This window comes from Gracilinanus agilis, chromosome 3 (genome assembly GCF_016433145.1).
Source record: "Gracilinanus agilis isolate LMUSP501 chromosome 3, AgileGrace, whole genome shotgun sequence".
NCBI classification, from domain to species: Eukaryota; Metazoa; Chordata; class Mammalia; order Didelphimorphia; family Didelphidae; genus Gracilinanus; species Gracilinanus agilis.
This window is the reverse complement of record NC_058132.1, coordinates 487,631,922-487,646,894: the sequence shown is the minus strand read 5'-3', so window position 1 is coordinate 487,646,894 and position 14,973 is coordinate 487,631,922.

Below are 14,973 nucleotides of genomic sequence, written 5' to 3'. Positions count from 1 at the left end.
AAAAAAAAGGAACGCAGCATTGTCACTGTCCTGAAGGAGCAAATAATCTTGTTCAGGAGAGCAATTTTGTATAGAAATGTTCCTTATCTACAAAACAAAATGACTCTACAGAGTTATAAGCAGAGTGCTTTGGGAAAACTTGGGAGATTTCTTGAATCCAGGTCATGCACTCTATCCATGTGCCACCTAGCTGCCCCTGGTATTTCAGTGAACAAATATTAAGTGGCTACTATGTACCAGGCACTGTCCTAGGTGCTGGAGATGCAGATTTCTACAACATGTAGTTTCTTAAGGGATTTACAATCACACTCAAGATGCAGAACTCACATACTCATGTAACTCTGATGTGATAGAAGGGGATCAAGGCCAGAACCCTGGGTGGGGGGTGGAGATTCTAAAGTTATCAAAGGAGACGGAGAAAAATCTCTCAGAGAACTAAGAGAACCGTAAGAATAAGGCCATAGTAGCCTATGGTGTATCTACAGCATCCGATGCAAGGAATCTCAGGGGCAGAGCCAGAGCCAAAGTTAGGATCCTAATGCTGAGAATACTTCTAGCAGAGTCACAGAGGGTAGTGGAGATGAAAAATTGAGTTTGGGGAATGGCAGGTGAGTTCTTTTTCATCAGAGCATAGAATGCACAGAGGGGAATAATGTTGAATAAACCAGGAAGCTAGGTCTACAGCCAAACTGTGAAGTGTTTTAAGCAAGCTGAGGAACTGGTACCATGTCCTTGAATCATCAGGGAGCCACTCTAGATTCTTCAACAAGAGAAGGACAAGCACAGATTATTCTGTCAGCTTGTGGAAGAAGAATTGGCACTGCCCTCATTTCTTTCCCCAATTTTTAGTTTACTACTATGATTTAACATTTTTTTCTTTAAAAATCTTTTTTTTCCTTTAGATTTTTTTTAGGAATTCTTGTTGGATTTGTGTCCAGTATGCATTTTACTATGAGACCTTTTTTGGTAGATGTTTTCACATTGTTGTGAGCTTCCCTGTTACCACAGTAGCATTTTAAGGTCATGTTCTTTTTTTAGGACAGCCTTTGCTCCCTTTCAACTGCAAGCAAGCCTTGTTGTCCTGAAATTGCTACCTCGAATTGGAAAAGGGATATTGAGATTTCAGATAACACACTGATCAGTGTCCATTCCTTGTAATTTTTTTCTGACTAGTTGTCAAATCCCTTTACTGTTTCTGAACTGAGAGCTCCTGAAACTGCTGCTACTGCTGTTGCTACAGCCTCCAACCCCAACCCCAACCCCAAGGTCTCAGACCTCTCCTCCCAACAACCTCCTAATTTGTCTTGTGCTGGAAAAATAGCTCATCCCACCTTTTTGTTGCCTATGCAACTCCAGAATTCAATTTCACATGTTATTTTAAGGTTGTTTGGTGGGGAATGTTGGGAGTGCTCAGGTTGAATGCTTTCTCCACTTCACTATCTTGGCTATGCCTCACTAGAAGATATATTGAAAAAGAAAGAAACTATTAGGAGCCCAATTAGGAGATTGTTTTAATAGGGTAGGTGACAGATGATTCAGGGCCTGAATTTGGTACACTGGAAAGAGGATGAATGTGGAAGATTAATCAATAAAGATTGACACTTAGTGGCTGGGCAAGTCACTTTGCTTCTCAGTGCTTTAGGTAATTTTTTTTGATGGATACGCTTAAAAATATTTATAGGTTCTTTTAAAATTAGAAACCCATTGATGTTAATATAAATCACTTTATGAAAAATAACTGCATTTTCCTAAGCAAAACAAAACAAAGCAAAAAACTTAAGAGTAGCATTGTTTAAATTTTTTTCCCCCAAAAACTCCTTAACATTTGGCTTAAAAGAAGAGGATTCTCTCATAACTACTTCTGCATTGAATCTATTGTGATATGTTGTTCTGGTTGAAGTGAATGAAGAAAATCCTATCTCACACCAATAATAGGCAAATAATTTTTTAGTATTCATTATGAAAATAGTTTTGACATTTGTGGGTCCCTGAAAGGTCTTGGGAACCACCTGCATTCTATAGACCATGTCTAGTTAACTCTAGAAAATTATTAAGCTGCAGAGAAGGTTACATGCATTGGTATGAGTTCCCTCAGCTGGGAATTGCCTTTATTGACTTTATCAATGAAATCACAGGTGTATTTGCTTTCATACACACACACACACACACACACACACTGCACTTGAGCAAAGAAAAAGTCTAATCCAAACTTTAACCATCATTATTGACTTCATTTGAATTTGTGACTTTGATAAAGTATTTTTAAACTTGTACCTGTTTTAGAATCAATATTAAATATTGGTTCCAAGCTAGAAAACCAGTAAGGGCTAGGTGCAATTGAGATTAAATGACTTGTGGTCACACAGCTAGGAAGTGTCTGAGATCAGATTTGAACCCAGGTCTTTAGATCTGGCTCTCTGTCCACTGAGCCATCTAGCTGTTCCAATAATTAAAATTTTCAAAAAAGATCACAGCATATATTTTTAAACCTACCACTAGAAAAAAGATACAGGCAATTATAGATGATTTTTCAAGAGCAAAAACTTGTGCTTTTGAAGACAAATTAATCTCACTTAATATAAAAATGGGTTCTTTGCTCAGGGGACAAATTTACCAGGTGATTTGAAATAATGCCACAAAAGTAGACTAAAGTCATTTCAAGATCACAAGGTACTAGCATCATTCTTAAAGTTTGAGAAGTATATCTTTATAGTCACATCATCTCATTCAACTATCATCTCTATAATAATTCTTAATTCTGATAATTAGGTTCTTTCCTGAGGGTACTTTTCCATGTGAAGAGAATTTTTTAATGCCCTCTAACTGTTAATATACTCTTTATTAGTAAGTCTCAGAGCTATGCTCTAGTCTGAGACAGGAAATATGGGCACTTTTGAAAAGAATGATAACTTTTTTCTCTAGTATAGTATAGAGTATAGAGGTGGTAGAGAGATGGAAATTGTTTTCAGAAAAACAGCCTTCACTTCCTTTGAACCATGTTTCAATGTGTTTTGTGCTTTCGCTCCAGATTTTTTGTAGTTGTCTTGACCTATTTTCTGGAAGCAGTGTTGGTTCAGAACTAACTTTTTGCATCTCACCTAAATTATGACAGTATGTATATGTGAAAAATATTTATGGCATGAGTAACAGCAGCAAAGTATAAACAATACATATGTATAATTGGTATATGTGTGTATTATATATATATATAATATATAAACAAACACTGATCTTAGTGTAGCATCTAAGAGCAGATTCTACCATTGCTTCTTTTGAGGTAGCTAGGTAGTAAAGTCAGGAAAACCTGAATTCAAACCTAGCCTCAGGTACTTTCTAGCTGTGTGTCCCTGGTCAAGTCATTTCACCTAATTTTACCTTAGTTTGTAAACCGGGGACAGTAATAGCACCTGCCTTCTGAGGTTGTTATGAAGACCAAATGAGATAAGATTTGTAAAGTACTTTGCTAAATTTAAGTCTCCATACGCTTAATATACGTAAGTGAATGACTATAAAATGACTGGTTTCCACAAGACAAATAGAAAAAAAAATCTAAATAGTATTGCCACATGCATAGGGTGAATTAGAAAATTCACTTTTGTATTAATTTGATTTCTAACTTTTGGATTTTCTGTTAAAATAGCAGTCTGAGCCCTGACAACTTATGGGATAAGAATGACAGCTGAAAATTTAAAAGTATGCTCGTACTATTTAGATGTTATAAATAGTCCATTTGTTATGTGTGTTGGTGAATTTGTGGCCCATTTTGATCTCTGTTATGCCATATGGGTTTAAGTGGAAATTTCTATTTTTTTTTAAGTGGGTGGATCCTTTGAAAGCTCCAAGTATTGCTTATTTGGTGATCATCTAGGGTTTCTAAATATCCAAGTACAAATTATGCTTTTGTTTGCTAAGAGAATATTCTGTTGGTTGTAAAAGCTACATTCAGATAATGGCAGAGGTATATAGTGAGGTACCTTATATGGTTAATCTTCGATACAAGCTAGGGGAAGCGTGGTATTGAGGTTCTCTGTTTTCATTAATTTGAGGAACTTCTCCCACCAAGGCAGGTGACAGTCAACTTTCCTTCCTTCCTTCACTCCCTTCCTCTGTTTTTTATTTTTTACATTCATTTAAAATTAAAAAAATATTTTATTTTTTCCAATTATGTGAAAACAATTTTTAATGTTTGTTTTTTAAAATTTCAAGTTCCAAATTCTATTTTCCCCCTCCTCCCCTTTCTCCTTCTCACAGAGAAGGCAATTTTATATTGGTTGTACACATACAATCATGCAGGCATATTTCCATATTAGTCATATAAGAGAAAACACAGACCAATTAAAAACAAGAAAAATAAAGAAGGTAAAAGGTATGCTTCAATCTGTATTCAGACTCTCTCTACCAGTTTTTTCTCTGGAGATGGATATCATTTTTCATCATAAGTCCTTTGGAATTGCCTTGGATCATTGTATTGCTGAGAATAGCTGTCAGTCACAGTTGATCATTGTACAGTATTGTTACTGTATACATTGTTCTCTCTGGATCTTTTCACCCCTCCTTGCATCAGTTCTAAGTCCCCCTAAGTTTTTTTGAAATCATTTCTTATAGTACAATGGCATTTCATTTTAATCATAACTTATTTAGCCATTCTCCCAATGATGTGTCTCCTCCGATTTCAAATTCTTTGCCACCACAAAAAGGGCTTCTTTAAATATTTTTAAAATTTCTTTGGAATACAGATCTAGGAGTGATACTGCAGTCAAAAAGTATGCAGTTTTGGGGGCAGCTGGGTAGCGCAGTGGATTGAGAGCCAGGCCTAGAGACGGGAGGTCCTAGGTTCAAATCTGGCCTCAGCCACTTCCCAGTTGTGTGACCCTGGGCAAGTCACTTGACCCCCATTGCCTACCCTTACCACTCTTCTGCCTTGGAGCCAATACACAGTATTGACTCCAAGACGGAAGGTAAGGGTTTAAAAAAAAAGTATGCAGTTTTATAGCCCTTTGGGCATAGCTCCAAAATGTTCTCTGGAATAGGTGACAATTTTTCTATAATTTAAAAGCCCTAAAAAATTGTTGGAGAGAGGAGGGGCAGTGAAAAGTTAAGTGATTTATTTACCTGTGATCAAACAACATTGTGTATGGGAGACTAAACTTGTTAAGCAATAAACATTAGTGCCTACTAAGGGCCAACCCTTTTGATAAAGCCCTGAACTCAAATCCAGGACCTTACTCAATCTGTTTCCCTTAATTGGCAGTGAAATATTGTGGAACATTCTACTACAGAAAAAATCCTTTCCTACAGAAAAATAACCCACTTGTAGAATCCTTCCATTTGCGTAGAAATCCCTTCTCAAACACAATTAATTGTTCTGTGACCCTGGGCACATCACTTAACCACTCTGCCTCAGTTTCCTCCTCTATGAAACAAGTTTTGGACTTGATGGCCTCCCTGGTTTCTTTCAGGTTTAAATCTGTGATCTTTTATATTTCATGCCCTCTCATTGAATACTTAGCAAAAAGAGAACTATGACATGCAGGAACATAGGACAGCAATTTCAGGCCTATGCAAAGCACAAAATGTACTAAGAACATTTTGCCAAGTTATGATCCATAGTGAAGAAAAGAAGGAAAGATTTTAGGACAAATTAAAGGAGGCTTTGTATGGAACCTGTGTCTAAGTGACTCAGTTTTCTATGAGAGATACAAACCTGCGGCTTTGCAGACTTGTGTGCCAATCCACACACCCCCAATATGCCTCTTTTTTCCCCTTTAAATTTGTAGCACTGTAACCTAAAATACAAATACAAAAGAGTGAAGAAAAAAACTGTATCTATATCTATGTATATTATGTATATGCCATATAAAAATAAATGTATATATACACTATATATATAATACATATATATATTTATCCATTCTTGTAACACTTTTCATGTAGTTCCGAGGACCTTTCCCTCCTATTTCCATCCCCATTACAAAGCCATTTTTCCCTGTTTGACCATTATCATTTATCTTTGGTTAGTTGAAAGAAATCTTCCAAATATACAGATAATTTTATGATATGCCCTCTGATTTGAGGTGGCATCTAAAACTACATTTTTCTATTTTCCCTATTGAGGCAGCCACCAGGTGACCCAGTGGATGGAGCTCTGGACTTGAAATCAGGAAAATCTAAGTTCAAATCCAGTTTCAGGTAGTAGGTATGTGACCCTAGGCAAGTCCTCTGCCTCTGTTCATTTATCTCTAAAATGGAGACAATAATAGCAATTTCCTCACAGGCTTGTGAAGCTCAAATGACATAATCTTTGTAAAGCACTTTGTTGTTTTATAAATGTTAGTTACTAGTATTATCATGAGGATCAGTAAAGCTGAGCCACTGTTGAAGTTACAGTGATGTGCTTTTGAGGACAGAGTTGTGATGTGAACCAGCCAGTTTTATTGCACTTATAATCCACAAATTATACCATTTGCTGTGGGCTGCTACCTGGCTCACAAATATTTGCTGCTGCTCATTAAAGGAAATAAGGCAAATGTGTTTTGTTGTCTCAACACAGATCCCTTCCCAGTAATGGGAAATCAGTTGGAAAGAAGCTTATGCTTTGTCATTTGTAGCCTAGTATTACCTTCAGAAAGCAAGGACAGCGTGTTAGGTACTAAATATGTATGGAGTAATTTCTGTATATAGAGTAGTCATCTTCTTGGGGAGGCTAAAAATGAAATAAAACATGATATCTCTGCCCTTAAGGAATTTCCTCTGGTTGTGGAATTAGAAACTCTCTGTAATGCAAGGTGGCTAACAGAAACTTTTTGCTTCTCTAATTTCTAACGATCACAAAAAGTCAGTTAAACATCTTAGAATCTTCAGAAAGTCAGTTGGAATTTGAAACTATAAATAGAGGTAAAGTTCCAACTGAGGGGGCTTTTGCCTTCTGGCTTTCGCTGTGGCTGGAGGCTTTTGCTTTGGCTTAGCCTGTTAGCTGTGGCCTTGGCCTGTGCTTATTTGTCTTGGGGGAAATTTAAACCTATCTCATTTCTCTGGACCTCTCCCTGATCTCTCCATCCATATCCCTCCCCTTCCCCTGAATTTCCTTTGGGCCCTGGGTGGAAGGGAGGGCTTGATGATTGAACATTGTGTGTTTTAGTTTCTATAGACAAGTAGAGTATCCTCAAATAAGTTACCCCTAGTTTTAATAAGGACTTTACTTAAAAGGCAGTCAAATCTCCTGACTGAGAGAGCTGGACAGTCTAAACCTCTCCGTGACCCATCCCCCACCATCACCCCTCTCCCTAGCCTCAGTTAGAAAATCCTGAACCTCTTTCCCTCTGATTAACCTGAGATTAATAAATCCCCTTCTTACCTACTCAAACCCTCTGGTGAATCATTGTATTGAAAATTGAGGCAAGGGCTAAAGAGGAAAGGAATCATTTTCTTTTATTTTTTGAGAGAACTGGGGGCATCCATCTTGGCAGGAAGTACCTACCCAAGAGTTCCTCCAGCCATCAGTTTGACTGGCAGGGAGGGGCCCTCTCAACTCCTCCCTCAAGAGACTTTAGTAACTAACAAGAGAAACCCTCCAGCCAAAACCTAAATATTTCTTACTGGCCCTAATTTCCTCCCTGTATTCTCTGTCTCAAGCCTCTGGGAATAAACCTGTTTGAGCTGCCCTCTCCTACATACCCCATTTCCCTTACTTCCTATATACCATCTCGTACCTTCATTCCTCCTCCATTCACCTTATGATCACCTATACCCCCATTATCCTTCCTCACACCCAAATTGCCTCGAGACCCACTCAGATTACTTACCTACAATTTTTATAACATCTCTCACGATTAAATATCAAGTGCAAAGTGATGCAATTCAAAATGAATTCCACCAACTCTATCATCCCTCACTGGTTTCTTTATGAGAGTCAGTACTTTTTTTGTGGCACAGCATCAAGAACAGTAGGTTTAAAATCAAAGGAGCTAGGTTTAAATCCCATTGCTCATTATTTGTCTGACCTTGATTAAAATTCTAGGGTAAAGGATATAATTTTCTTTTGTCAAGCAAGCACAAATATGGGTATAGAGGAACCCTAACTATTCTTGTACCCTTCTCACAGAGTGAGGATGACTGAGTTTCAGGAGAGAAGGACTACTAAAGTTCAGGAGAAATAATTTCATTGTAATATCTCAGAGAGGGACAGAGCAGTCTAGTCTGAGACACTTTACAGGAATTGAAAGACCACAGCATTTTGAACTACTGTACTCCCTGGGGAAGTCCTGAAACCTTTCAGAACCATTAAGTGCAAGACTCCTCAGGAGAGTTGGAAATAGGTGCAAGAACCTAGGTAATCAAGGTCAAGACCAAACATTGCCTAACCATTCCATTCAAAGAGGGTGGAGGCAGAGCCTGGCCCTGTCACAAAATTCCAAAACATGAATTTAGGCTGGAGATATGAACAAACAGAAGAAGACATCCTACACTGTGAAGAAATATGGTTCAAGAGGTATGCTTAGAACCCCCCCCCCCCGAAAAAGAGGTATGCCTAGAAGAAGAGAGTATAATTCTACGATAATTATAAATAAAGCCTCAGGAAAAAATTTAGCTCAACAATAAGCATCAGCTGGAAGAAATAAAATGAAATTTTAAAAATGATATAAAAATGTGAAATAATAGCTCCTGAGGAAAGAATTGGCTAGATGAAAAGAATATAAGCCTCACCTGAGAAACAGCCTCTCACAAAATTAGAATGGAGGAAATAGAACTTGGTTCTAGGAAACAACAAGAAATGGTAAAAGACTAGAAAATGGAAGAAAACACAAGACAACTGCTATCAAAAGTAACTAACCTAGAAATTGTGCCATATTTTAAGAATGATGGGACACTGAAAATCCAAAAAATAAGCCAGTTTGCCATATTTAAATTTATAAATAAAAACTGCCAAGAACTATTAGAACCAGAGGACAAAGTAAAAATAGAATCCACTGGTCATTGTTTCCTGAATGAAATTTCAAAATGAAAACTTTCAGGAGTGTCATCACTAAAATACAGAGCTTCCAAGCCAAAGAAAAAAGATTGCAAGCAGCCAGAAGAAGGTCAAATACCAAGGAATCCTAGTGAGATTGTACAAGATTTTACATCATTTACTCTAAAGAAGAGAAAATCTTGGAATAGTGTTACAATGAAAAATAATTTACCCTGTAAGACGGAATATAACTTATAAGGGGAAAATATTTTTAATATAATAGAAAACTTAAAACATTTCTTATGAAAAGTCCAAAGCTGATTACTTTGCAATGCAAAACTACAGTCAGGAGAAACTTAGAAAGATAAAGTCATTTGAGAAATTAGAAGGGACTGTGGAACATATACACCTATTATGGAGCCATGAAGTAGTTTACTTATTCTAGAAAGTAATTGGGAACTGTACCCAGAAAGTGACTTTAACTTTATATGCCCTTTCTCCTGATTATGCAAATACTAGGCCCATATTCTAAAGGCAGTGTGTATGTGTATGTGTGTTTGTAAAATGTTAAAATAAATAAATTATGGTATATGTACACTATATCTTTGTACTTGAAGAAATAAAAAAAATGAGAAAGCTGTGAAGCTTTTTATGTAAGCTGAGGCAGAATGAATTAAATTAGAACCAAGAGAACAATTTATACATTAATTATAACATTATAATGGAAAATAATTTTGAAAGACTAAGAACCCTGTTCAAATTCATTGACTAGTCATGACTATAAAAGACCAATGATAAAGCATGCTTTCCATCTTTTGGAAAGAGAAGTCATGGATTATGGGTGCAGAGTGGGACATACATTTTCCGATATGACTAATATAAGAATTTGTTTTGTTCTATGATGCTTGTTATAAGGAAAGAGTGCAGGTAAGGAATATGGGGAGGTAGCAGCATTGTTACAAGTTTAAAAAAAGAACAAAAAAAAGCATTGAAGGAATATTTTTTTTTAAACCCTTAACTTCGGTGTATTGTCTCATAGGTGGAAGAGTGGTAAGGGTGGGCAATGGGGGTCAAGTGACTTGCCCAGGGTCACACAGCTGGGAAGTGGCTGAGGCCGGATTTGAACCTAGGACCTCTTGTCTCTAGGCCTGACTCTCAATCCACTGAGCTACCCAGCTGCCCCCGAAGGAATATTTTTAAAATATACAGAAGAGAACAAAAGAAATTCAGAAGGTGACACAGAGCACTGTTGATATTATTGTATTATTTAGCAATTTTTAAAGTTTTAGTTTCTTTTTCAATTCACATTTATCTCTTTTCTCTCCCTTCCACCCACCTTTCTTTAAAAAGAAAAATTAAAAAATCCTTTTAATAAATATACTTAGTCAAACAATAAATTTCCACATTAACCATATTCAGAAATAAATATCAATTTTGCATTTTGAATCTAATACTTCTCTTTCAGGAGATGTGTAACATGTTTCATTAACAATCCTCTGAAATTGCTGGTCATTACATTGATTAGAATTCTTTAGTCTTTTAAAGTTTGTCTTCACAATGCTGTGGTATAAACTATTCTCCTGGACTCTGCTTCCATTCATACATGTTTTCCCATTTCTGAATCAATCTTTTCATTTCTTTCAGCAAAATAGCATCCCATTACACACTTCTATATCTCAATTTGTTCAGCCATTCCACATTTGATATGCACTCTCTAGCTTCTTTCTATTGCTTTGCCACTTCAAAAATCTGTTATACAAACCCGACCTCAGCCACTTCCCAGCTGTGTGACCCTGGGCAAGTCACTTGACCCCCATTGCCCACCCTTACCAATCTTCCACCTATGAGACAATACACCAAAGTACAAGGGTAAAAAAAAATCTGTTATAGTTTTAAATATGTGGGACCTTTTGCTCTTTTTAAAAAAAGTCTTCGAGATTTAGTATTAGTTTTAGTATATATATATACATATATATATATAGTATATATGTACATAAGTGATTCATGGTTTCATCTGCAATCTGATTGTTTTTGTTCTTAGATTTGTTAGTATTTGTCAAGTTCAAAGTAAAAGAAAGAGGTTGTATAGCTAAATACTACCTGGATCAGAGATGTAATGCAGTAGTGGACATATACAACAGGAAGCAGCTGAGGTACAACACCTGTTGGGGATAAATGGATGGTTTAGAAGTAAGCAGATGCAGCAGGGATCATAGCACAGGGGCATCAGTAGAAGACATTGGCAGCTATGCAACATGAGAAAGAGGATTTGTCCTTCCCTGTGGGTGCCCCATGTGTAGATTATACATCCTCACCCTACACCCACCTATGGTTTCTTTTCATTTTCTCTGTTTCTGGTGATAGTAAGAACATGTTTATAAAGCTCCAGGTTTACAGGGAACATTCCGTCATTACTATTATTACATTGCTATTTAATTAAAATGTCATTAAAAAAAGAAGTTGCAGTCATAAAAGGTTAGAGGTAGAAGAGCCTTCAGAAATGACCTATTCGTTTCCTCTGTTTTTGGGAAACTGAAGCCCAATGAGATAGAGTGAATTCCTTAGGTTTTCTTTTGGTTCTTGAATTGGATTTGGTACCTGTGGCTGTTGATTTTACTTTTCACTGTGGTGCACTGTCACCCAGCCAGGCCAAATTCATTTCATTCATTCAGTACACATTTATTATGTGTCAGGCACTGTGCTAAATAACATGCTGGGGTTTACAGATATGAAAAAGAATGACAGTTCTTGCCCTCAAACAGTTTACAATCTAATGCTAGAAAACAACACACAAAAAAGAAACTGAAAGGGGCACAAAGTGTTTGGAGAAGAAGGTACCCAGTGTGGGGTATGTTTGAGTTCAGATCAAGGAACACAAAATGGTGGGAAATAAAAAGAAGGCTGGGATGGAGCTCTCTTTAAGTGGAAGTTTTGGGGGTACGTCTTTGCTTCTCTTATCAGAGGGACAGAGAATGTTAATGATGCCAGAGTAAATTTTGTAATTGAAATACTATTGTGTGTGTTTCAGGAAAACTCCAAGAGCACATATGGCAGGGAGTTATGACTGTGAGAGCATGCATTTGATTGTTCCAGGCTTTGATTCTTTTTTGATTTGTCCTCTGTCATGATAAATCCATATCTGTTTTCTATTGGAAATGTCATAAGTGTGTGAGGTGTTCAGGGAGGACTAGCACTGCTGCTGAGAGGGCTTGCTGATGAGCCTTTTTCAAGGTTGCTCATCAACCTTTGGGGTCTACCTGTCACTGGACTCTGTGTTGTTCTTGGGCTTCTGAAAACAAAGGGACAAACAAAAAGGAAAGATATTGCCTAATGATAGATATAGGAAAGAAAAGCTGTTATCTGGCAGCCAATAGATAAGTATTTGTTGAATATTTATTAAGTATTTAGCCCTCTCTTATTGAGAACAGGGAAGAGACAATAAATAATTAACAAGTTCAGACCACAATTCCAGAGAAACCAAAGAAATAAAGCATGTTACTTACCTCCTGACAGAAAAGTGAAATTCGAAATGCAGCATGAAACATAACATTTTTGGACATGGCCAATTTGGGAATTTGCTCTGCTTGATTACGCATATTTGTTATGAAGGCTTTTTTTCATCTTTTCTTTTAGAGGGTTGGAAGGAGAGAAAATAAATATTTTTAATTAAATAAAATTATTACAAAGCTTTATAAGGATTTTCTCTCCCTTTGTGAAAAAAGTAGTAGATTTATTTTTGTATTGCATTGACTGAAATTGTCGTAAGAATACACATTGAAATTGTGCTCATTTTAAACAAACATTGATAAATTTTCCATTAAACCTAAAATAATCCTCTTTGGAGATTGTGTATAATCCCAGTCCTTCTTAACAGTTAGTGATGTTTTTTAGGGATTTCTTCCAGGACTGTTGGTAAGAGTGAATGTTCAATAATATTTGTCTTTACAATGGAAACCTTACTTGTTACCAGCTTATTTTGGGGCAAGATTATCAGTTGGGTACATAGTGCATTGCTGATAAGTAAATGATAGGCAGTAAAGAGCTAAAAGAATTGACAAAGAATTCTAAACAGAGCCCCATAAAAACATCTTTCATTTTCATTAAGAGAATGCTTGCTCTAATTGATTACAGAATATCAGCGTGCCCTTTTACACTTCAGCTGCAGAGCCAAGAGAAAATACAGCTACTATAACTTAAGTGCTAAGGAATCTTATTAAAAATTGTAAAAGCCTCCTAATTTATTTTAGTGGCTTTGAATGCATTTCCAGATGCCTGATGAAGGCAAGGGGAAAAAAAGATTCTAACAATCTCTGGCTTTGAATATGATCAGCATTTCCATTAAAAATTATTCATTTTTCAATAACCATAAAAACAACAAAAAGAAGACAGATTATCCCCATTTACTCTTTCCCTGCAGTATACAGGGACAGATAAGGACTGGAGAATAGAAATTCTAGAGCTTAGGAATTTAGGAAATGACCATGTAAAACTGGGGGACACAAGTTATAGCCCCAGCCCAAAAATTTCTCCAAGACTTAGCCTTAAAGAATTGGGGAACATGATGAGTCTCCTGCTTCATGTGATCTTCATCTCCTTTGACCAGGGATTTAATCTGGACCTGATTCTTTGGGTAGAATTTTCCTTTAGGAATGGGTTTGGAATGAAGAATAATTTTAAAACTTTTATGCAAATTATACAGTTACTATGGTACCACTAAATTCATTTGAGAGCCACTAAACACTCATTTGCCAAACTCCATACACATATATACATAAGCAATGGCAAAGAGATGCTGACACTTGGTTACTGTTGCCTTGATTAGCTCAGAGACCATGTTCTCTACACCAGCTGCTCGCAAGCCTGTAATAGTAGGAATATCATGAGGCAGTGTGATTATAATCTGTCTTCCCCTGGGATATTTCACTCCATGCATTTTGCACTCACGATGCAAGTGGAAGAAATTGCTTATGAAAGCTTTTCTGTAAGTAAGATAGAAGAAGAAAATACAATGTATTTTTTTGCCTCAGCTGAAGATTTACTTGATTGGGATATATCGTTTTAAGAAATCAGGTTTAATTTGCAAAAAACTCAAGTTTTGATTTAATGGTGCTGGAAAATTAATTTGTAAAATTTCTAGGGATTTTCATTTGCCTTGTGCTGTTGGGAACCTGAAATAGGGATGTCACTTGATGTTACTTATATTTGGAATTCTGGCATGGATTTGGGAGGAAAGAGACAAATATATCACTATTTTGGAAAACCTTGTAAGAAAAAAAGTAAAAATAAATAGAAGAAAATCTTTTAAGCTAAATATGGAATTCAAGGTTATAATTCAAAGAGCTTAAAATATTGAAATAACTGAAAACACTTCTGTTATGTTTCATGAGCTACATCCTAATGAAAGCGGAAATGTGGCGCTAAAAAAACCCCTAGTGTCCCTTTGTAGCTTTGCTGGGGAATCACCATAGTGGTAAGTTGGCTTTGCATTTACTTCACTGTGTGACCTCTCCATGTTTAAGCATCTTCATTATAAAATAGATGAACTTGACTGGGCTCAGAGATTTAAAGCCAAAAGAAACTCTTAAAAAGCCTTTCTAGTTCAATCCTTTCTTTTTTTAGCAAATGAGGAAACTGAGGCTGGGGGAGATTAAGTGGCTTGGCAGTAATGGCAAAGGCAAGGTCTGAACCCAGATCTTTTGACTCCAAATCCAGTGCTCTTTCTACTTTATCACATTGCCAGTAAATGATTTCTGATATCCCTTCCAGCTCTAGCATTCTGTGATCAATAGTCTACTAAAGTCTTAATATATTTGGTAGTCATTATTGAATCACATAACTAGGAAGTGTCTGAGGTCAAATTTGAACCCATTTTTGCCCATCTCCAACCCCTCTCTCCACTGAGCCAACCAGCTGCCCCCAAAATGACATTCTTTTTAAAAATTTTTATTCTGAACTTAACACAAAACAAATGTGAATTTCCATAGCAAATAAGGAAGAGGATTGATTATGTTAAATGATTTAAGTGA